At 41.9% G+C, this 24,048-nt stretch overlaps 1 protein-coding gene across 1 annotated transcript in view; it reads right to left on the bottom strand.

Moving 5' to 3' along the window:
- Positions 1–24,048, bottom strand: part of ST8SIA1 (ST8 alpha-N-acetyl-neuraminide alpha-2,8-sialyltransferase 1) — a 121,113-nt gene that overhangs the window by 96,153 nt on the left and 912 nt on the right. The gene's annotated exons all lie outside the window — the stretch shown is intronic.

Below are 24,048 nucleotides of genomic sequence, written 5' to 3'. Positions count from 1 at the left end.
GACAAAAGATTTGGTGCTACCCATGTGGTAGAGTTAGCAGCTCTGTTTTCCAGAGTGCAAAAGAAATACAAAACTGTCTTTTTTCTCCTGTGTATTAGGCAACCCTATCCTTGCTATGCTGGCCCAGTACAAATAAACCCTGGTGCCTTGCAGTAGGCAAAATCTGAGCTGTCAGCCCTTACAGCTGTAATGGCTGTTACATCAGTATAACATCCTAACTTGTGACTGATTTTGTCCAGCTCTTTGGAAAATGTTTGCATTTTTTGCCTCTAACCTCCTTCCAAACAAACATCAACATAGTGCTTAAAATTTCAAGGATCATAAATCTTTCATCATTTTCAGAAGACAGCAGTAGCAATGGTATCAAATGGCACACTAAATTCCACACTTTATAATTCCCCAAACTTGCCTAAATTCTGTTCTCTTGAAATTGAACTGTGGCTCAGATCAACCTCTGAATCTTCAGATTATTTCAGATTATTGAATCTCTATTAGACTCTCCTTTGAATTTAAACTCAAATTTCAGATAGCTTGATAAAGATACACAGTTACTTCAGTTGATTATGCATCCTCTCTTTGACCAAAAACCGTATTTTAAGAAAATTAATAAATATACTTTTATACCACTGTAAACAGACATGGATTCTTTTAATAGCATCACATCAATTTATTCCATACCTTTGTTAATATTTTAAGTGCAAAGGAGCACTAGACTGTGCAACATTTAGATTGTAGGAGCATTGATGGGGCCAAATTTGACAGGGAGTATCTTTCCTATTCAACAATGTTTATGAACTAGAAAAAAAGGGCATTTCTCAGTGAATAGCACCTGAACATCTGACAAACCTTAAGTTTACCTGTCCTCCTGCCAATTCTTCTACTTACAAACTGAGCAGATTTGACCTGGGAAGCTACTGGAACACATATTTTTAGCCTGTTTTCAGACAAAATACATTTTGGGTTATGCAACTGCTTCAAACCGCTATGCACAAAACCTTCTTATAAGCTTTGAAACAGAAATTATAATGTATGAATTATAATGTATGAAATAAAGTATGAATTCTAGTATTCAGTCAGATGACGTTTTTCTAAGACTCTCATACCAGATGTATAAAGAGCTATAAATAAGGAAACCACCACAAGTTGTGACTTGCAATAGCAAAGCCAGCACTGTAGCACTGCTTTATTACTCATGCAGTAAAATATACTGGAATGCAGGATACCCCCAAGTTGTCTGCGTTGTTCCAAATGAAATCCCTACCACATCCAGGAGAGATGGTAGCAGTGACTTGTCATCTCACCTAGGAAGTGCAATAAACAGCCACATTCCCTTGAGAAGTGATGAATTTCAGAATGAACTGATGGCTTCCGGGCAGCAGACAGCAGCTCAAGAAAAATGACCTTACATGATGCTGGAATTCACTGGCACTGCACCAGACTGCAACTTTGCTTTGTTAATGCCACCACCACCAGCCCCTAAATACAACTGTTTGAGGGCCCATCTGAGGGAAGACGCACGGTACATCTCGCTTCATTTACAGTATATGAAATGTAAACACTTCCATCCAAGTCACTCTGAGGCTGTTTTGTAGCAGAGAGCGCTTGAGGGTGTGATTCAGCTCAAACTCAACAGACATCTATTTTCCCTCCAATGACCAGAAAAAGACAAGCTAGCTTAGATGGAATCATTTATGTTTGGTAGTTTAATTCAAATCCATGAAGCCAAACCTAGAAAGCCTACCGAGGCTTCTACAGTTAACATGTGCTGCAACGGAGGGACTAATAGGCCTTCTGCCTGTCTACAGCATCTCACAGAAGGATGTTATTTGCCAGCAGCAGCACCTGATGATCTTCCAGCTCTGTTCATACAGCCCTCACAGCCAGCTGTCAGAAAGATGAGATGGCACAACTGCATGAACTGGTAGTTCTGTCAGAGAGAACTCAGAGGCAAAGGGGAGCGGGGCAGTGGGAACAGATTAATTGTTTCATGTGCTATTCTTCTGGTTTTTCAATCTTATAAACCTGGCAGGAAGAGAGCAGCTTTCATGGAGATGAGGTGAAATTAGTGAAGCACTGTCTTGCGAAACAGCAGAACCATCAGCTGAGAGAGAAAGTTACAGTACATGACGGTGCTGCTAGAGGTGGGGGGAGAAATAAGCTGGTCTCACCACTTCCCTTGCTCCTTTCAGCGAAATTGCTGCTTGTTTTGCACCACTACAAAGAAATACTCGGCTTCACAGGGTGGCTGTATTCTTCCAGGGGAAGATTCACTAAAAATAAATCAAGCAGCTCTAATCTTACGTTTGAGCTTGTAATATCTAGAGCTATGATACATGCCACCTAGATCCAAGCAGTCACTACAGTGACTTCCCCACCTGCTGCTGCAACTCAGTTAAAAGCCCTGTAAGCATAATATAACGCTCCTCACAAAAGTGCCCCCATGCTCCAATACAAGGAAGTCCATAGGGAGCCCTTTACTACTTTGATCAGTTAAGGTTATGCCTCTCCATAGAAGGTGAACTGCCACAAATAGTAGTAGTAGTAGTAGTAATAATAATAATTCCTTCATAACACAGATTTAAACATCCTGAAATGCCTAAAACCTGAGGACACAGAAATGAAAAGGAGGGGAATAATCTTCCCCTCATCAGTCTGAGAGCTTTTAGGTGTAAAAGCTGTGGGTAACCAGACAGCCAATGCCTATACGTGTGACAGAGACAAGACAATATGTAAAAGCATCACATGAAAAAGCATGAAAGAGCTATGTATTTTCAAAGGCATACGAAGTTGCACATTTTGGGGGAAGCTTTAATCCATCAAAGACATATGAATAGATCTACAACTGAAGGAAGCCCTATTTTGAAGAGAAACTTCTTCCTCTCACTTTTCAGAACCTGTATTCCACATCTCAAAACTATCAGTTGTGTAGGAGACAGAGTGAGTTTTGGGGCATCCACCTGATGCCCTGCCTGCAGGACAAGCCAACTGGCCAAAGAGGAGGACAAACAAAATCAGAAACCTCAGTTTTGATCTCTCTCTTCTATCCAACCACTGTTTTTCATGAAACCTGTAAGAACTGACTACCTTTAAGACTTCTATTATTCTGTTGAACTAAGATGAAATTAGCCAGAAAGGCAAATTTCATAAAGGGGGTGGTTTACTGAGGTTGCAGTCATATATATCATATTTCCTATGCCTGGGGAGGGAATCCAATAAATGCCAAATAATGCCTTGCTTCAGCTTTCTTGAAGAGGACATTAACAAAACTATGTTCTTTGTTGCCCCTGTATACCCCAAATTATACACCAGTTAAGCTGTAATAGCCCAATTTTAGATGAAAGTCATGATTCAATGCACTGTCAAGCACTGACACCAGACTTCACCTTCAGCCCAAGTTGCTGCAACCATCAACTCCACTTTTGAAAACAGCTGATGATCACTTGATCACGTATCCAGAGATATTTCTGAACTGAGTTCAGGGATCCTTCAGTGTGTTGGCAGATGGGTTCTAACAGATGAAAATGAATAGTAAAACTCTCACAGATTATAAGATAGCTTGAACTTGCATTTCTGCTGTTTATGGTTATAAGTTTCATTTCCAAAGCAGTTTTGTTAACACGTTTTACAACTTGCCTGAGTACTAGATGCTAGAAAGTCAGTTTCACTGTTGCAAATACTTTGCAATATGCAGCAAGTGGAATAAAATAAAGGAAATCCAATTGGGAACATCTTTTCATTAGAAGCTCCAATTCCAAGTCTTTTTAAGATTCTCTTCTTCTGGTGAAGCCATAGAAAAAAGTTAAATGACAATTGCACTCATCTTTAACTCCATCACATTTGAGCTCTGGCTATTGCCAGACTTCCTGAAATCAGAAAACATCTCATCAGCTCTGAGTTGAAAAGAGTCTGTTCTTACAGGGAAGGTCAAGCTGAGATGCTTTCACCAGTCATCTCCAAATACCTGTCCCAGAAACAAGAGGCAATGTATCTTCTGTCTTCACAGCTTTCTCTTCTGTAGGCCCAGCAAAAAAAAACTAAATAAAATAAAAATTAAAAAAAAATAAAAAAATCAAGCTTATCAGTGATCAGCTGGGTACATTGCAGAACTCGTATGATTAAGCAAAAACAGACGTAAATGATAAGTTGCTGGACCACAGGATTTTTTCTTGCAGCTCTCCTACTTCTATCATCAGTGGCTGAGTGACAGCTATGTGTTGTAATAACTGATTCACGATGCAGGAGCTCTTAGTGGTTGAAGCCCAGTCTTGCACTCATGTAAAAGTGCTTCAAGTCTCAATGCTCTTCCTAAGACACTCATACCCCCAAAGCCCAGCCACCGCAGTTAGGCATCTATTTTATGTTGCTCATCTAGACTTTACAGTCAACAGAAGGAAACTTACCCTACCCTAATACAGGTACCTAAGGCAGAAGAGAGCCATCAGTATCTGCAAGTACCTCTGCCTGTTCATTACTTATAGCAGGAGGAAACTGCAGCAGGAGTACTAACAGAGAAATTTAACTTTTAGATAGTTAAAGTAAGTGTGATGAACCTCAACCTGCTATATCCATAGGTGACTACAGATCATTAAAATCTGTTGCTTACTTCCTGGCCTAGACAATAGGAACACATTCACAGGAAAGTGATGGGTTTATTTTTCTTTCTAAACATATCTCAGCAACAAAACCTGCCATATACCTTACTCCCTCTAGCACCTCATTAGAAAGGATAAAATACTGACGATGAAGTACACTTTTGCCATTTGCTCTCAAGAGTGCTGCCAACATACTGGCAGCTATGTAAAACATCTCTTGCAATTACTTAAAATGTGCTCAGACCTCCACTCAAACCAATCCTCACTGCAAAGTAACCTAGCTACTAACAAGAGATGTGGAAGAGTCCAAAAGAATTTTTCTCACTTTCTACCCACATCATCTAATTTCTGAGTCATGCCCCTCTTCTACTAGCAACCTAACCTGAGCCAAGTCCCTTTGGCTATAGTTACAGCACCAATTCACTGTTCACCACCACAACTATACACTTTGATTCCAGGATGTATAAAACATCTGGAATTTCATGGGCCAAACAAGCAGCCAGAACCTAAGCACTCTGTTTCCTCTAAGTATGTACTCTGCCTTTCTATTAGTCAAATTCTGCTTTCAAAGGACATTGAGAGGCTTGTAATCTGAGCTATTCCAGACCACAAGAGATGCTGACAGGATTCCCCTGAACACTTCCCCCAATCAGCTAGAAAGAATTTGCGAGTGTAATCAGGGAACATAAAGCTGGCCTATCAGGACAAATATTCACATGGCGCTGAAAGCACAGTTTCCAAAACTCACATTTCCAAAGTTCCCAGAATTTCACAAGGCACTCTGTCTTTGTCAAGGCTCTGAAACACTCCAATAATCCAAACTGCTTTGACCATCAAGGTCATCACATATTTACAAATCCAGCTTCCAACTCATTGCATGCTATTTTGCCACTACCATTAAACAACTGATATTTGGCAGCACTCACCACTAATACAAAAGTTTTACAACAAACCCAATGTTTAGTGGTTTGGATTTGATTTGGAGGACCTAGGGGCAGGAAGGTTGCCTAAACAGGCATAGAAGCAGCAGCAGAAGTAGAAACTACGCAGTTGCTTGGCAGTAAAAAAGAAGTAAGGAGGAGACAGAAGCCATGTCTGAGTCGATCCTAATTTAACGTTTCCTGCACTATACTCTGTCCTGCTGGAAATAAGTCAGCAATGCACAAAACCCATTACCCAGAGCAATTAAACAGCTTCCTTGGGGATAAACATGATTTATGTACTAAACTGTTATAGGCATGAAGTCCTGGCAAAGAGAGCAATGTATCCAACTTCACCCCTGTGTCTAATCTGGTGGCCTTTAACAGGTTAACACTGAATGCAAGAGAAGAATTCCTAAAAGCCTGTCAAACATAGAAGTGCAGATTGCCACATGCTATGACTCCTACCTAACTTTGCCAAGATGTTTATTTCCCATCTACCTCTCCTGCCTGTGCCATCTGCTGGACCTGCCCCCAGCTCTGCATTCACACCTCCTCTGCACAGGCACACACACTGAGAGGGCGTTTTGGGGAACCCCTAGGATTCCAATGCTGCAAAACAGCCTCCCTACAGCTACAGGAAAAGTTCATGTCAGAATTCAAGCCTGGGGTTTTACTTTCCCTCCTGCTTCTGCTCCACTGGTTTAAAGCTTTCCACCCTTCTTAAACTTCTTTAGTCCCAAAAATCCAGTTACAGGATTCATTAGCGTTAAGGTAGTAGATAGGTAAACTGGTATAAAACATACATAAATATATAAAAAAAAATTATATATAAAAATACATAAATAGGTGCCTGGCATACAACAGCAATAGAAAACATGTTACCTTGTAATGTCTGCAATAATTACATACAGTGCAACATTATGAAATTCTAAATGAATGTGAAACCTGAAGCATTTGACATCTACAGCCACAGATGATTCTTGATGGACTATTGAAATCCTACATTTAATTAGCTGGTACACTCCAGTTCTCACAGAGTATCCATAATCCAAAGAAATCTAAATAATAAAAAATACTGGAAATGGATCCTGAAAAGAGCCAAAAGGGGAATTTCTAAACCAGGCGTTACAAACAAACATAAAACTCACAGCCATGCTAGCATGTCCAAGTGATGCAACTGAAGGTTGCTGTACTGCTCCTACAGAGTTATGCAAACTCTGCACAACTGGAGCTCCAACAACCAGGGCCATTCTCCACAGCAAACAGGCAGCAAGCTGGTATCTGCTTAGACCTTCTACCTTCATCTCACACTAGTTCATCACCATGGGAAAAAAACTGCTTCAAGATAGCAGGCGTGCTTTAACCATTGTCAAGAATTGCTCTTCAGCCCAAGGGAGGAACCATCTTCCTGTTTCCCTTCTGCCTCTCATGTTCTACTGCTTCACCTTCAGCTGCAGGTGGTCTTGAGCCACTCCCCATCTCTCCTGCAAAGAGATCAGTAACCTGAGTTTACTGTTACCCAGACTTCCAGTTCCAGAAGAGTGAGTTCCAGTTCCAGTTTGTTGTCAGTTCCAGAAGAGTGAGGCATAGTGCTAGTAACAGAAATCTCCTCTCAACAACTCAAGGAAGTCTCTAGATCACAATCTCTGGGTCCACTAGGAGACTCACAATGCCCTGTAATCTATAGGAAGGGCAACACAGATTGAAGCAAGCAACCTAGGAGATTTCTTGAGTGTGTCAGGGATAATTTTTGATACAGGTTTTGATGGGTCAACTTACACTGGATCTACTATCAGTAACAAGGAAGCACTGTTTGGGAATGTGATAATGAACAGAAATCTTGGCCCACGAAACAGTGGCATTCAAGATCCTGAGGGGAGTGAGGAAGGAGAGTAGCAAATTCTATAATTTATTTATTGATCTTGAACTCACCAGTTTGGACTGGAAGTTGCTCATTTTATGAGTATTGTGGATACTACATGTCAAAAAGAAGGGTCCCAAAGCAGAGAGAGTTGCTGGCCCAAAAAAGACAGTTACCCAGGATACTCTCTCTGACCCCTTTTTCCCCAGCTTGCCAGAGCGGCACTGGCCTGATTTCACGATGAACCAACAATAGACTGATACAGTTGCTGGGTTTGTGGTTTTATTTCCTGCTACCGAGTGAACATGAGAAATGTTTCCTGTCAGGCAGATATGTGCACACCCAGAATATGAAAAGTTGTTATAATTAACAATAATTTTGAAGGAAGTAGTAAACTAAGTTAATAGAATCATAGAATCATAGAATAGGTAGGGTTGGAAAGGACCTTAAGCTCATGCAGTTTCAACCCCCCTGCCATGGGCAGGGACACCTCACACCAAATCATGTCACCCAAGGCTCTGTCCAAAGTTAATAAAGGGTAGGCCTTGTAATGTGAGTTATTGATTTATTTGGGAGAGTATACTACATATCCCTGTCTATTGCATGAGTTTGCAACCTTTGGTGCCAGCCCTTGTGAAAGACTGAAAGAGTTAATGCATGTTGATGTCTCAAACACTGTAGCAAAACAAGTTGTGGGGTTTGCATAGCAACCGTAAACCACAAGGAAGAAGGTTAAGATTGGACACGGAGGGCATGTTCTGTGTTCCAATAGGCTTACCGTGAGAACGCACCACATACATAACACCAGAGGTCATACAGAGTTTATTTGAGGAAGAGGCTCACAATCACCCAAAACACCCTTTGAGACCACCCCCACAATAGCACCTGCACAGAAGATGATGAATTATTAGATTAGTTCTCAAGGGGCACAACTGGCATGATGAACAGGGGCCGGCTTCAGTGTGCGCTCACAGCCCAGAAAGCCAACCGTATCCTGGGCTGCATCAAAAGGAGCGTGACCAGCAGGTCGAAGGAGGTGATCCTGCCCCTTTACTCTGCTCTTGTGAGACCTCACCTGGAGTATTGTGTGCAGTTCTGGTGTCCTCAACATAAAAAGGACATGGAACTGTTGGAACAAGTCCAGAGAAGGGCCACAAGGATGATCAGGGGACTGAAGCACCTCCTGTATGAAGATAGGCTGAGAAAGTTGGGGCTGCTGAGCCTGGAGAAGAGAAGGCTGTGTGGAGACCTCATAGCAGCCTTCCAGTATCTGAAGGGGGCCTATAGGGATGCTGGGGAGGGACTCTTCATTAGAGACTGTAGTGATAGGACAAGGGGCAATGGGTTCAGACTTAAACAGGGGAAGTTTAGATTGGATATAAGGAATAAGTTCTTTACTGTAAGGGTGGTGAGGCACCGGAATGGGTTGCCCAGGGAAGTTGTGAATGCTCCATCCCTGGCAGTGTTCAAGGCCAGGCTGGACAGAGCCTTGGGTGGCATGGTTTAGTGTGAGGTGTCTCTGCCCATTTCAAGGGGGTTGGAACTAGATGATCTTAAGGTCCTTTCCAACCCTAACTATTCTATGATTCTATGATGGAGAGGTGGGGTCTAGACTATAAAAGGCACAACTCCAGGGAGCAATGCATGTGCCCATCACAGTATCTCTCTCGTGCACTCTCTCTCTTACAAACATCTCAATAGAACCCAGGCTGCCTACCATTACATTTTGCAAGTTCAGGTTGCATCTGCCATAAATTTAAAATGTTTAATCAATTGTTTAGTGTTGTTGCACCTCATTTTAGCCCAAGGGAATCACAAAACCGCTAAGACCCCCTGAGTTAGCCAGTCTGGGTTGTAACAGCCCTTGACAGAGATAGGAAACTAAATGGACTTCATCTAGTAATCTGTCCTACTGAAGACATTTCTGTGTTCTTATACACTGCAATAAAAGTCCATTATCAATTGATTTATGCAGCACTCTTCTCACAAATCTGCCCTGCAGATCCCCAAAGGATGTATTTTCACAAGCAAGTATATTTGGGGCAGAAGCTAGGAGATGAAAATCAGAGCAAGAGAACAAAGAGACAAAGAATTTCATCCACTTTCCATTCTGCCTCCTCCTCAGTGATACCAGTTTGGAGAAGGTGCTGGCATTTGACAGTGAGAGGTATAAAAGCTCCGTGTCAGCCCGCACAAATCCCTCACCTTCCCAGAGCTGTTGCACAGTTTGGAACCAAAACTAGCCAAGTGCGGGTGGCCAAGGAATTCTGGAGTAACTGAATAACCTTAGCACAGTGCAGCTCTGAGTCTCTGTTTCTAAATGCACATTATCTATGCTTCAATTTAATGCCAACCATGTGTACAACCCTACCAGTACAGCGAGAGGTCATCTCGGCAAAAATGCTACAAGTGGCATCCAGACAGAACAAAGAGAGCCTTTGTTTTAAAGTCTCACCCCAAAACCGTAATAACCAACTCCAAGTTTAGATATGGGAAATCAAAGAATTGCCCATTGCAATTCATCCTCCCTAAGCATGAGTTGTTTATGTCCCAGAGGGCAGTCTAAACCTCAGCAAGCAAAGTTCACTAGATGCCGACTCTGTGGATTGTCTAGTTGGCAACATGCAATCACAGAATGAAAAAAACAGAGCAACAAATGTTGTTTTCCTGTCTTATTGCTAACCATATGGACATTTTCCCTACCACAGCTCTTAAGTAGGACAGGTACCAGAGATAGCTGCAGTGAGTGGGCTGTACTCCACATATTTCATCACTCTACTTCAAAATCTCACCAGTTTAACAGTTCTCTCTAGAACAAAATGATTCCTATTCCTCCTCTCTTGTGGCATGAAAATGCCCTCTCCTATTACAGTTTCACAGCCTCTTATACTTCACATAGGCCATTGAAACTGGACCCCCAATTTAGTCAAGTGATCTGCTTCCATCTGATACTTGATCATTTTAACTGAGATTATAATTTAACCCATGCTGTTTTAATTAATTGTGACCTCTTGAGGTTATCTTGCCTAGCTGAACTGTTCTTAAATTGTCCTTCTTTCATCTGACAATAGGGTTCTGACACATTTCCCAATACAAAACTCTGTTTTTAAGTAAGAATAAGAATACTTCAGGAAGACATCTGGCCCCTAACCCAGCAACCAGGTCAAGACTGGCACAGGGAGGGGAGAAGGAACATTGTACATAGTTTGTTGCAGGCGGGAAAGAGCACACTCTTGCCCTTGAGAATAAGTGAATTTGTCTTCTCCCACTTTGACAGCTCGCTGTGGTATACATGGTTTGGTCGGAGCTGGGCTCCCAGCAGGGGAGACCTGCTAGGAGGAGGACAGAGGTCTGGCTGCCTGCCCTTAGCCACAAAGAGGAGGTTGTTTCCCACCGAGCAGGGGCTGGCCCACCCCAGAAAGGCTGAGAAAGACAGCGAAGCAGAGCTCTGGCAGTCAGCAAGCAAGTGTGAGGGCACCAGGGACACAAGGATGTATTTTAAATACAAAGATTAAGTGAGGGCTCTGGCTGACATACCTACCCTGTCCACCTCACAGACTTCTGAATTTGCTGGTTAACTTCAGCAACATTTGAAGAGGGAAAGTACCAAGTCTAATAAAGATCCCACAAGTTTTGTGAAAACTTGGGTGGAAGGAAGACCCAAATTTATGAGCCCCATGTCAGCAGAGCTGTGCACCCTGCCTGAGCACAGCCGGCTGCTCCATCAGCACCCGCTGCCTCTCACTCCATGGACATCTCACAAGGGACAAAAGAAGTTGAGGGAACTGGGACAAAATGAAGCCTAACTAACACTTCTATTTATAGAACAACCTACTCTTTAAAGTGGGAAGAGATGCTGGTGACAGCTGAGGTAGTTCTGGAGTTGATCCAAAGCATTAAGGTAATCCGCTTCAGAAACACCAGGACACAAGTTATTCTTGGGCTGGCATGCCTGCAATGTCACCTGGTGAGTAAGCTCTCACGGGACAACATTCACAGCTGCCACCTGGCCTCTATGCAGAGAGGGATCATAGAGTCATAGGATGGTTTGGGTTGGAAAGCATCTTAAAGATCATCTGGTTCCACCTCCTCTGTCATGGGCAGGGACTTCTTCCACTAGACCAGGTTGCTCAAAGCCCCATCCACCATGACCTTGAACTCTTTCAGGGATGGGGCATCCACAACTGCAAGAGCATGACGAGGAAAAGGAAGTCAGAAACCCTAAAAGGTACTTCCCCACCAGCACACTTGTAACATTTCTTTACCTTACCAATACCGGGAGGGTCCAGATATTAAGGCATAGGACAGCAAGGGATCCCTCCAGCAAACAGCTACTAAACCAGCAACGAATACCAGTGTTCAAAAGAGGATCTGGTAAGCAGAGAGGACATTACAGCAATGCTGGCTATAGGCAGTAACTTTGAGTCTTCATGAACTGCTTCAGTTTAAAGTAAATGGATGAGTCGACCAGTGCAGGTCTGCTATCGAGACACTCAATAACTTTGATAAACAAAGAAGAAAGTGTTAGTTAGCACTGATTTGAGAGTGTACCAGCTTCCTCACAGGGGAAGGATGAGCCCAGAGTACTCAAAGTACTTATATTGTGAATCAACTTTTGTAAGTCTTATGGTCTTTTACAGTATCAACACTTAAAAGATGGTGCTGAAGACAGCAAGCAAAAGTACTTGAAGGAATTAAGGCAAGAAATCTGCTAAGTATGAGAATTTAAGTAAAAATTCATCAAATAAATCGTTCAACCTACTCAGTCCTTCAAGTGTGCTTCTTAAGATAGGTATATTGCCAGAAAGTTGGTTTAAAAATACTTTTAAATCACATCTATGTGGTCAATGCGTAGTCCAGAGCCAGTGTATTTTGGGAGATTTTCCCTCTCAATACATTAAACTTATTTACTTTAGACCCAAAAAGGTGTTAATGGAATTACAAAGCCTAGATATTTATACATTAAACTTGTTGAAAGTTAATCTGTTTTTAGCAGTTACCAAACTGTTTAAGAATTACCTATAGACTGGGGGCATTTCAGCAGTGAAAATGACTTGCTTCTCAGGACTTTTAGAATTTCTTCGTAATTTCTCTAAGGCAAAATAAGTTATCGCTCTTTAAATGGAAAGGACCAAGAGTTTGGAGCAAGAGTCTCACAAGACAGACTGCACAGTCACACAAGACACCACCCGAAACCAAATGAGTAAGTCAAATCTGGGAAATAACTTATTAAGCTCTACAGTCGTGAGCAAGCCCATACTCACTTAAGTTTACCTATAATTCCAAGTGAAAACACACTACACACATGTTCCTGGTGATCCTACAGAGAAAAGAGCCCACACTCTGCTGGGCTCACCCACACCCACCAGCCCATTGCCCCCATGCCAGCAGAGGTTAACTTTGCTTTTCTCCGTGATGCAGATCTGCTGTTCTACAGAGACAGAATTTGCACTAAACTTACACAACCAACTGACAGAATAACCACGCAGGCCAACAGATAGATATATTTTCTCACAGATTACATGGGGAAGAACAACAATCTCAACCCTCTTAGTACAAGACTGTCACTAGCAATGGCCTGTTTGACAAGTGAAGCACAAACCAGGCTTTTTTTAGAAAAAAATGAGAAAAAACACTATGTTCACTCATCAAAGACCCAAGGCAAAAATAAACATGTTATCACATGCTGGCCCCATTAGCATTTACTGAACCACACTAGATAAGTGTTTTCACTTGTTCTGTTGTCTAAACAGAACTATCAAAACACATGATTTCTCTAATGGTAGGTTTACTTTTTGTTGTTGCTACCATTTTTGGATCAGCTAGCTCAAGTTCCACACTCTGTTGTTCCCTTCTGGGTATGCTTAAAAATTAAAATGCTATGACTGGAGTGGGACAGAAAGAATAAATATCTCATGTGCATTTTTAATGCTTTGTCCAACTGGGTATACTAAACCCTGGAGACATTCAGCAGCTGTCCATAAGGCTCAGCAAGTGTGTTTGCACTAGATGCTTGCTGGGTGCCAAGACAAAATGTTCAATTAATACTATGACCTAAAAAGGAATGCCCAGATTGGTTTTGTTTCTCCTATTCCCTTCACTGTTGCAGTTTCCTTAGTTAAAAAAATAAAAACATCTAATTATAGGCTGATATGCAATTCTCACTACAGCAATCCCTAGCATTTAAAAATCATGAGTCAGGCCCCAAAAATTATGATTAAGGCACAAAAATTAGGCATCTGAAAAACAACAACCCACGGTGGATTTTCATTTGCCTTTTGGGGCACAAGCAGGCATTCATGTTTTCAAGCCCTTCACTTTAGCTATGAGGACTAGGAAACACCTTCTTCACTTTTATTCCATGAAATTAAAACTATCACACGTTCACTTAATTGCAGGAGCTGGCACAACTACGAGAAGGGTGGGCAATAGCAGACTTCATAGCATTCCCCAAGTCATCTTAACTGCCCCTAACCACAAGTATACATAGCTCAGCATCTGCTCCTGCTTTGCTCTAGGAGAGGAGTAACCATCACCAACCCAGGTGAAATTTCACTGATGGGTATGCCCTGCACTGCTGAGTCTCACATTTCCAGAGCCTGGCCCTTCGCAACAGGTCTCCCAATACTCTTGAATTAAGCCCCTCACAGTGATAAATTTTAAACACCACATAACTAAGGCACATATTTCTTTCAGATATTTTTCACTCAACCTGGGCTGCAATCAACTGCTCTGGCATGGCCCAGAATCTTCCTATGCACTTCACAGATCCTTCTGTGTTGTTTTTTTTCCCCCTCCTTGCTAGAAAGGCATTTTTACCCCTCTTTTTCCTGCCCAAGACGCAACTTAGTTTAGTGGAAGATTCTCTGTACTTGTTCACTTGCCTTTCAAAACTTTCTTTGTTCTGACTCTTTCAAAAATCCTGCTGCTCTGTAGACACATCTGGATCACACTGAAACACACAGTTGTCCACTGATGCAAGCTCTCTAGTTATAAATTTGCCTACACTGGCTTATTCAAGCATTGGCATGAACTCCAATCTTGATAGTTCACTCTCGTACTGTAGAAGCAGCTGTCCTCATCAGACCCATCAAACACACATACACATACTAACCCGGACTTCCCATGTGCAACAATCATTTGGGAAAAAAAAAAAAAATGGGAAGTCTTAACCCGTGCCAGACAGTAGCACTCATTGCAAAGAATCCTACATAATGTAACACAGAAGCATCCTCTGTGCTTCAGAACTGCACCACTTCACTGATCTCACAGCTCTGCTCTTACCCATTCATGTGCTTAAAAGATGGGGAAAGAAACAAGCCAACACTTTTCCCACTTCACAACCCTCTGTGTCTGCTCACTGTTTGCATGTCTTCATGGTTAACAACTGTACGAGTTGCTCTGTTATTATGTGCCCCCTAGAGCACCAATCAGAGGGAGGCCAGGAGAGGCAAGGAGCCCTGCACATGTTTGTGTGTGCATGGTTACAATTGATCTTTAAGCAAGCTGTAGTAAGAGACTTCTCCCCATCATTCCCATTCTCATCTGACCCAACAGCAGTCACCCACTATTGCTTCATGAATACTGCATCTCATTTTTATCCCATATTATGGCCATACCCTATATGGCTTTATTATCATGCTTTTTACAGTGTCATTAACTACAAATGGCACAATGCAGGAGTCTGCATCTCACTCGGAAAAATAAGAACCTCATGTTGCCTGAGTGGATGGCAGTAAATCATCCATAAACAAGCAATCTAAAGATTACAGCTTAAATGTTATGCTTCCAAGTACCTAGGGATGTCTAATGAAGCACTCACTGCAACAGTCTAGTAATAGAGCAAACAGATCTTGCACCTCCCACCTTTCCTGGGGCTTCCAGCTTTTTTGCTCCCACCAAGCTTTTCCATGACCTGGAGACTGAGCACACTAAGTCAATGACTCCCATGGGCCAGATTCACCATAAAAGAACATGAAGACCAGCTGAAAAGATGCTTCAAGGAGAAAGAATAACAAATACTTATGTTCATCTCCCCAGCTAGCCCAATACCTCCTTTCTCTTCTTTGCTTTTCTTCAGCTCTTAATTTCCTCCCATTCCACACATGCAGCTCTCACTGTGCTCTGAGTTGCTACTCACCAAATACCCTCTCCCCCTCTGACTCCCATGACTACAGCAGAAGTCTTGAGGAGCACCTGAGAATTACATGGAAGTGCTGCCATGGGGCAACTGTGTATGGGACCAAAAGATCCCTGTGCTGTGGGGCCAGTGGGTCGCAGGCACAGGGCAATGTTGTAGGGCCCAAAGCACAACACCATGTGAGGGATCATACGAGGCATTAGGGAGCACTGCTGCTTGGAGGCCACCAGTGAATGCAACGTAATGGCATGAAGCTGAGGCATGCACTTCTGACCAGTAGCATTACCTTGCAGGTGAGAGCTGACAGAGACCGAACACGCTAGACTGATCTGGGGGAGGTAGGAAAATGCATGTACCAGGCAGCTGAGCCGGGCTATGGCAGCAAACCGTACACAAGCTCTATGATGGATGTTTTCTTACTCCCCAGATGGGACTTAGGGAACAAAGAACAGCAGATAAAGGAAAAGGACAATGGATATAGCAAACAGTCACTTAGCCTGAGGAATAAAAAGTATGATCAAAAGTAGAGAATGTGAATTTCATCAGCAGCTGAAGATTCATTCTTTGGTTCTGGTTAATCCTTGCGTATGTTTTTGCCTGCAAAGGCACATGCCTGATTTCATATGAGTGCTTTTAAATACTGAGCCAGACAGCATACAACCTATTACAAATGGTAATATACCATCGTTTAAATTCTGGGGAAGATGTGTGACAAATGTAAGAGCACAAAATGTCATGAAAATATTTACCCATTGGTAATTAAAAGTTTATCAATATTTAGAAAAAGGACCAGAATGTCAGAGTTGCTAACACTGCAACTTATTAGGGAAAACAAAACTGCAAGTCGCCATCCTGGAACAGGGGTTCATTTCTCAGATGAATACTACATATGGAATAAAGAGATATTCTATTATCTTTTAAACAGATTAGTGCTTCAGAGGAAACCACAGAAAGAAGACAAGAAACTACACAAAAGCATTAAGCACTTTACAAGTAGAAAGTTGGTACCTCCAGGCACCAGTAGCAAGAAGGACCAGTACCTACCAAAACCTCAGCACAAGTATTTGGATCATTCTTTCCGAGAACATTCAGGAAGCCTGTTGCTAGCAAACAGCCCACTTTCTTCACATTAAAAATTGTAGTCACAGAGGGAAAACCCACTCCATTAATCAAAACTCCTAATCTGCATAGCTGGAATAAATTCACTACACACTGGACTGAAAATCCTCCAGGGCACAGAATATCTCTCCACAAGCTTAAGGCACCATATCAGTGATAATTTATGTACAGACTGGCAAATATTCACAGAATTCCACAGTGATTTCAATGGTGACCAAGACCCAAAGTTTAGTTACAAGAGATAACTAGTCATGGAGACAAAATTTCCCTAACTTCCTTTACAAGTCTTTTTCCTTAGCTGTATAAAAGTACCTAGGGAATAGAATCGAGTCTCCCCTAACAGTCAAAAGATTCAAACATTGCTAACTAACTGGAGAGTCTTCATTCCATTTGCCATTCAGGCTAAGTCTTACCAACTTTTATTGTGAGAGGCAGGCGTCAATGAACCTTGGATTAAGCATCACCTCCTCATTGCCTATTTGAGTGCTTTTTAGCCTGGTTATCTCAATTCTTGTCGTACTTCTGAGCATCCCCTATAGCAGCAGATACTTCATCGCCCTGTGCTGGGACATAGCGCACCACAGGACCAACAGCACAAGAGCACTGTACACTTTGGAATCTCCAAGCACTAAGGCAGGAGAAACAGAATTACCAGAGCTGACATTTGGTCAAGACAGAGCACACAGAAAAACATTAAATTCTTTTCACTGGGAAAAAAATTAAATATATATATTTTGTTTATTTGTCTTTCATCATTGACAGGAAATACAAAGCCGTTGCTCCTCTATTACATCAATGGTCACTTCAGGCATTCCAGAAATAGGCAGAGCAAAATAGCTGAGCTGTTTTCCTAGCACTCCCTAAAATATCGGCAAGCTATATAGCAGCTTTTAAATTAAAGCTGGCTGTGCATCCTCAGAGCAAAGGCAACCTGGTAAGTAGAGACTTTATCTTGCTACTACATCAAGGTAAAGTTCACGGGTTTACCTGAAAAGCCTGATAGTCAACAATAGGCATGTCAAGGATGGAAAAGGACAGATGCCCTGAGCATCAGTGGGAGCTGCAGGGCTCTGAAGTAGGTGACTGGCAACTCAGTAGGGGAGAGAGATAAAGGAGTAAATAATTTCACACAAGTTCTTTATATCACTGCTGTGAATGCTGACTGGATAATTAGAAAAGGCGCCATCCAAAGGGTCTGGGGCTCTCCTGAAAGCTGAGGAGGACACCAAGCAGCTTGAGAATGGGAGTTGACTGAGAAGAGTTGGAGGGAGGAAAAAAAGAGAGAGAGAGAAAAAAAAAAGAGATAAATGAAATGGTTGTTCAGGAAATGAGATGATGCTCACAGCAAACATGGAAGACAAAAATGTCAGCCATTTCTATTCAGCTGTTCCCAGCACCTTTGAAAGCCTCAGTGTAACTACAGCTCCACTTGAAAAGATAATCTGTAAGCCAAGATATTCAGGAGGGCATTTTCCAGGCAGATGGAAGAGGAGAAGTCAAAATTGCTTATTGTTTATTTAATACAACAACCACCATCACTCTGCTGGCCATAAAATGTTTTATAACAATCTAATTTCACACCCTTCACCTTGTTCCTGAACATAGCAGTGGGAAAATAACCTCCAGAATCCTGGTTAAAGACAGGATGTTGTTCTCTACAGTGTAATTCACCCTGTTAAAAATTTCAGATACCACTAAGGTCAAGGCAACAAGCTGATTCTTCATGAAGGTCAGAGCTTCTGTAATAATTACCTGATAAAGACTTTGTTAGGGTTAAGGGACTTATCAGTGCCATGTGCCACCCCACCCTCTCTTTATCTATCAGTTTACATTCCAAGACCTGAGAGAAGAATTGTCTGTGGTCTTGCATATGTGGAAATCATGACATGACAAAACCTGAACCTCCACCGAGGCATGCAAATACTTCATAATATGGATTAATGTACTTCAGTATGAATTTACCTGCATGCAGCTATGTTAAAATGATTTAACATTCGGAGAACTTTTCTTGTATTTTGGAAAATACATGCATAAAAAGCTTTATATACAAAGAATAAAAATTAAGTACTTTTTGGTGCTTAGAAAACTGGAACAGAAGACTGCAGTCCAAACACCCTCCTCAGTTCAGTGAGGTTTAACCTCACTGTGTGAGGATAAATTCTGAGGGGATTAAGACAATTCATTTTCCATGCATTTAGTAGGAACTAGGCTCAAAAATAGGTCTTTTTATATATGTCATTGAACACACATCAAATTGGAGCAATACTCTTGGCTGCACTGAAGATGAAAATTGCAAGTAGAGGAAGAAATCACCAATTACTATATTGTATGTATACTTCAGGGCCCATTCCACCCGCTATAAGGCAGAAAAAGGGAAATCACAGATGTGAAAATACATACATCCAGTGGTGTCTCTGTATGTACATACCAGACTTTTGGGGCTCTTGTCAGGTAACATAAATTCCAGTGAAGTTTCTGTTCCTCCTGTTCCCCAGTGCCTGGCCCTGGGCCTTCAGATGCTCCCAGCTAACAGAAAAAAAAGCCTTGGGGAGTTAGCTCCACCCTCCCATAAATGCTGCAGCACTGGAGATTTTACACTTTCAAAGTAAAGCAGCAATCCAAAACTTTGCAAGAGCACGTACTAGAAATAGGGATCTCAACTGTTTGTTTTGTGAAGCCGGAAGCGAAGTCTGTAAGAAAACACTATTTAGGGACAATGAAAGAGGATATCATAAGCTGGATCTCCAGAATTTAAGTCAATTCCTATCTTGTCACCACAGCCCTCATGTGCAAAGATGTCACGAGCTAACTCAGATAACTAATTCTTATTGTTCTCATGTAATTTAGGTATCCAAAGACATCAAAAGACCTTGAAGATATGGAGCCAGATCTCTCTACAGCTTGCTTTTTTCATCACAGCCTGCAAATGATAAAATTGAATAAGACCATTTTCCTTTCACCTTTAACCTGATCTTCAAATTGTACCTCTTCACCAAAGAAACTTCCCATCTCAGCTGGAGATGCCAAGTAACTACAAATTACAAATACCTGGTTGTCCCTAATGAAGCAAAACCAACCAAAAAAAAATTCATTCAAAACATTAACAATCAAGTTAAATGCACAGCCAGGCAGTAGTGACACCTACTCAGGAGAGCAAATGAGCTGGATTTGGCCACTGCCAGCAAACAACATTTGAGCATATCCAATGGTTTCAGGACAGGGCTCCATGGGCCACAGAGGTAGAACTAATCTAATATAACATCTCCCAGCTCTAATCCTGACTCCACACTTCACATGTCTCAGTGAAAGAAGCAGGGATAAGTGAGTATCTGACAAAATTGTCCAAGTAGGGCAAAACTCTTATCTAGCCAACCTAAGCAATGTGAAGTTTCATCTCAGATTTTCCTTGAAATACTGCAGTAGGGATTCTAATTTGCAATGCTCACATCAAAAGAGAAGGAAATAAAAGCCATTTGAACTAAAGAAAGTCTTGCTGACTTGGCAAGAGCATTCGTCTTAACAGACAGGGAAGTGATTTGGAATTCTAGTTCTGTGTTAATACAATGTAGAAAGAAGAATTATTTGCACAAGGGGGTGCTCTTTGGTGCCTGTTGTGATTGCACTCTAGCTACAGACATTAACAGCTGGCAGAGAGCAGCTGGCAGAGACAGTTACAGTAGGAAGACCCCCTCCAGCATGGCACGTAGCAATGACAGAACCTTATTCTTGCAAGACACATGAAAGCTGGCAGTAGAAGAGGCTTCATGCAGTGTGTCCACATCCACACTGCAAGCACCACAGTCCAGCACATCCAGTTGAGTCACTGACCCTGTTGAGCAATTTCAGGAAAGTAGCTTCTCCTCTCTGTCCCTGGAAAATGGACAAGAAATCAAACCTGAAAAAGAAAGTAGAGAAGCCACCTGCCAAGATAAGTGTGGCCGGTTTGACACTAGGGACAGAGGGGACAGCAGATGGGAAGCAGAGCTCAGTTGTGGCAGATGCTCTGGACTGGAGGCAGGTCACAAACAGTGTGTTCACAGGAGACACCTGCCATCATTTCAATCAAGCCACCCCCAGAAGAAGCCCTGGGTGACCTTTCAGTATCACGCAAAAATGCTGCAGCAGAAGCGCGAACACAATCTGAATTTCAAAGGTAGCCTTTCTGTTGCCTTGCTGACAAGATCGTCCCATCTATTCCTGGAGAACCTCTAACCGAAATCACTAGTCACCAATCACCCTCAAACCCTTTCAGTGGGAGTCCTGACAGTCAAAAGCCCACTGCCCCACACAAGCATACTCACTCCCTAAAGGAGGATCTACCCGGGGCAGCAAATGAAGCAGAAGTGTCAGATAAACATATGGCACTTGGGATTTGCGACTGTGTGAAGCTTTTAAGGCAGATGAAAAGATCCACCTTTGCCCTACTACTTCACTAACAACAAACAACAACATTTTTGCCTAAATAATTTAAGCAGCTCTACACCTTTAAAAAAAAAGAAAGAAAGAAAGAAAAAGCAATCTGTAAAAACAATTAGGGTGCAATAATATTAACCACCTCAGAGGATGACAAGCCATTATACTACAGGTAAATTAGACACATTAGCCATTAGTGACTCTAATGACGATCTCATTCCTATTCCAACCACTTTGTAGTTCAAGATCCAGCCGTTTACCATCTGACTGACAGACCATTATTCAGCTTTGTCAGAGAGGAGAGCAGAGAGTTTGACTACCCTCAACCACTAATGACCTGAAATTTGAAGGACACTAATAGAAATAGCTTGCTGGTAAACTGTGCTCATCTCCAAATGCCCAGAATTTGAGGACTTTAAAGGCAACTATGATCAACTAAGGAAAGGATTTGGAGCAAGAGCTCTTTTGATAATGTCAGTTGTATCTTCAGGCTTTCCAGGTCCTACCCTTCCATCTAAGAACCAAGAGCTCTTGCACAGTCACTGCCCCACTGGCAGTGGGATTTGGCACACGCATCATGCCACGGTTACTCAGGGAAGCTGCATATGCAGAGTCAAGGCTGTGAGCACACTTTTAACACAGACTCACACTGGAGTCAAAGGCTTAATCCTGCTCATTTTGCTACTCCCACAGCTGCAGTAAGGCAAAACAGGCCTCGAAGGCAGCAATCTGTGACTATTTACAGAGGTTTTTATTTTTGAAAACCAGTTCTGCAAATCCATATCCAAAGACAAAACCCTCATGTAAGGGTGCACAAGCACCAGGACAGTCTGGGTTCTTGAATAAGCAAGAGTTTACATGGGTCAGATCTTTACACGAGGTTTCTGGCTGCAGAGGAGAAAGAGCGAGCAGTGGAGGTGGAGGAGTTCCCGGCACTCAGCTGAACCCAAATTACCTTCAGACATTTTTACTGATCTCACCAAGTTACTTAGTGAAGTTGTCTTTGATCCCAATACAGAAGGCAAACAGGGAATGAGATCTGAAAAGTGTGTTTCAATCAAGTTAATTACTTGGGGACAATAATCTACTTCAACAATAGGAGTCCAGCAAGTTTATAGGAGGTGAAAAACATGTCAAAACCATTTGACAAGACTCTCAAATGCTTTCTGTGCCTAGCAAAAACCTGGTTATTCAAACCCCTGTACAGTACTACAAATGCCATCATATTACACAAAGCAGTAATGTGAAAGTTTGCACTTTCTCATATAGATTTTTAACACGGACAAATTGAAATTTATTCTTCAAAACTGAGGAAAACCAAAATAGGTTGGCAACCAGAATTTGGCAGAAGAGCAAGCAGGAATGGCAATTAATGCCAATCTGAAATAATACATTAGATCCCATTTAATATTAGGCTTTTATGGAAAGCCATATTACTGTGAAGTCCGCACGTGGGATTTCTCTGAAGCTCTATACCTCCTTCCCAGATAAAATAGACTCACGTTCATAGGCGGCTTCCAGTAGAAACTGAAACTTGGAGGTTTTACAGTGCTCTTGCACAGAGACATCAGGACCACAGCAAAGAGCAGGAGATTGTTTCTGTTAATCACCCGACAATGTACAGCCACCTACCTGAGCTTCAATTTCATAACCTCCTACCAATACGAAGAGAAGCAAAAGTCCTATGTCACAGTTATTTGAAAACTGGCATACTCAATACATCTCTCACATGTACATTTCCTCTTTATAGCTTTATTTTTTTTTAAGCAGATTGATTTAAAGCTCATTGTATTAAGCACCTCACCAACTCATCAAGAGGCACATACAAGAAACAATAGCTCCTTTTGTTGCAAGAGACTTTCTTCAGTAGCATCTCTGAGCTAAATCACTCTGCTTAGGGAGTGGAAAAACATATGGGCGAGTGGAATAGCTGACAAGCCATGCAGAGTTTTTGTTACTAACCATGTGGTGGAAATGGTCTAAAAACTGTTTTTTAAACTGAAGCCGCAGCAGCATTGTCAATATTCAAACAACATTTGGTATACAAACATGAAAAATACTACATCAAACTCTCTCCTACACCACCTATCAGGGTTAGTTTTTTAAAAACCTAGATTTATCTACCCCCCAAAAAGGGAATCTGTGGTACCATGAGATTAACATGAATTAGTAACTGAGAAGATCAACCTAGTTTCTACTGTTATTGCTTTAGGAAAAGGATCATGCATCTGTACCTTATTGCTAGCTCTGTATTACAGAGAGAACTTCCGCCAGGCCTACGTAATGAGACAGTATTAACACATGCCTGCTTATCACCTCTCCTTGCTTATATTTCCTGCAAGCTTCAGAGCTAAAGGAGGAAAGTGCTTTTGAAAAAAACGTGAAGTTTCTGTTATCCCTGCAGATGAGATACTAAACAACCACGGTCCGGCTACAGTTCACGACAAAGGCAAGTTGAGTTGCATACAAAAAATATTGAAGAACATCAAATAACGCTGTACAACACTTTTAAGTGTACAACACTTAAAAAAAAAATAAGAAAAAATAAGAAAAAAATAAGAAAAGAATAAACTAAGTCCCTTGGAGAATTATTCATTTTGGCATTTATTAAAGAAAGAGGCCTTTTTGCAGGCAATTTGGTTACAAGTCACTCTGATCTTTCATTTGTTACTTAGAGGACAGAGAGAAAGCCCAGCTTCCTTCTGGGAAAGTGAGGGAAATCGACTTCTCTTCCAATTGTGTACATTTTACCCAGGCACACTGAGAAATTTTCGAGGGGATGCAAACCTCCTTCCACAGCACACGCTTTTCAGCCAGGGTCATTCAAACAATCCTCCCCGCTGCAGGGACCCGGCTCTCCACCGCTACCAGCTGTGGCACCCTGACTGCAACGTTCCTTCTTTCCCGTGCGGCTGGGGAAGGTGAAAAGGGCTCCCAGGATTATCGCCATTTCCCAGCCATGCCAAAAGAAAAGAGGAGGAAAAAAACCCAGAAGAGCCT

The sequence above is a fragment of the Pezoporus occidentalis genome, unplaced genomic scaffold (assembly GCF_034315485.1).
Source record: "Pezoporus occidentalis ecotype Australia unplaced genomic scaffold, CSIRO_AGI_Poc_V1 ctg19, whole genome shotgun sequence".
Classification (NCBI taxonomy): domain Eukaryota; kingdom Metazoa; phylum Chordata; class Aves; order Psittaciformes; family Psittacidae; genus Pezoporus; species Pezoporus occidentalis.
Note: the sequence above shows the minus strand (reverse complement) of the source record. Positions and strands in the feature narration are given on the sequence as shown.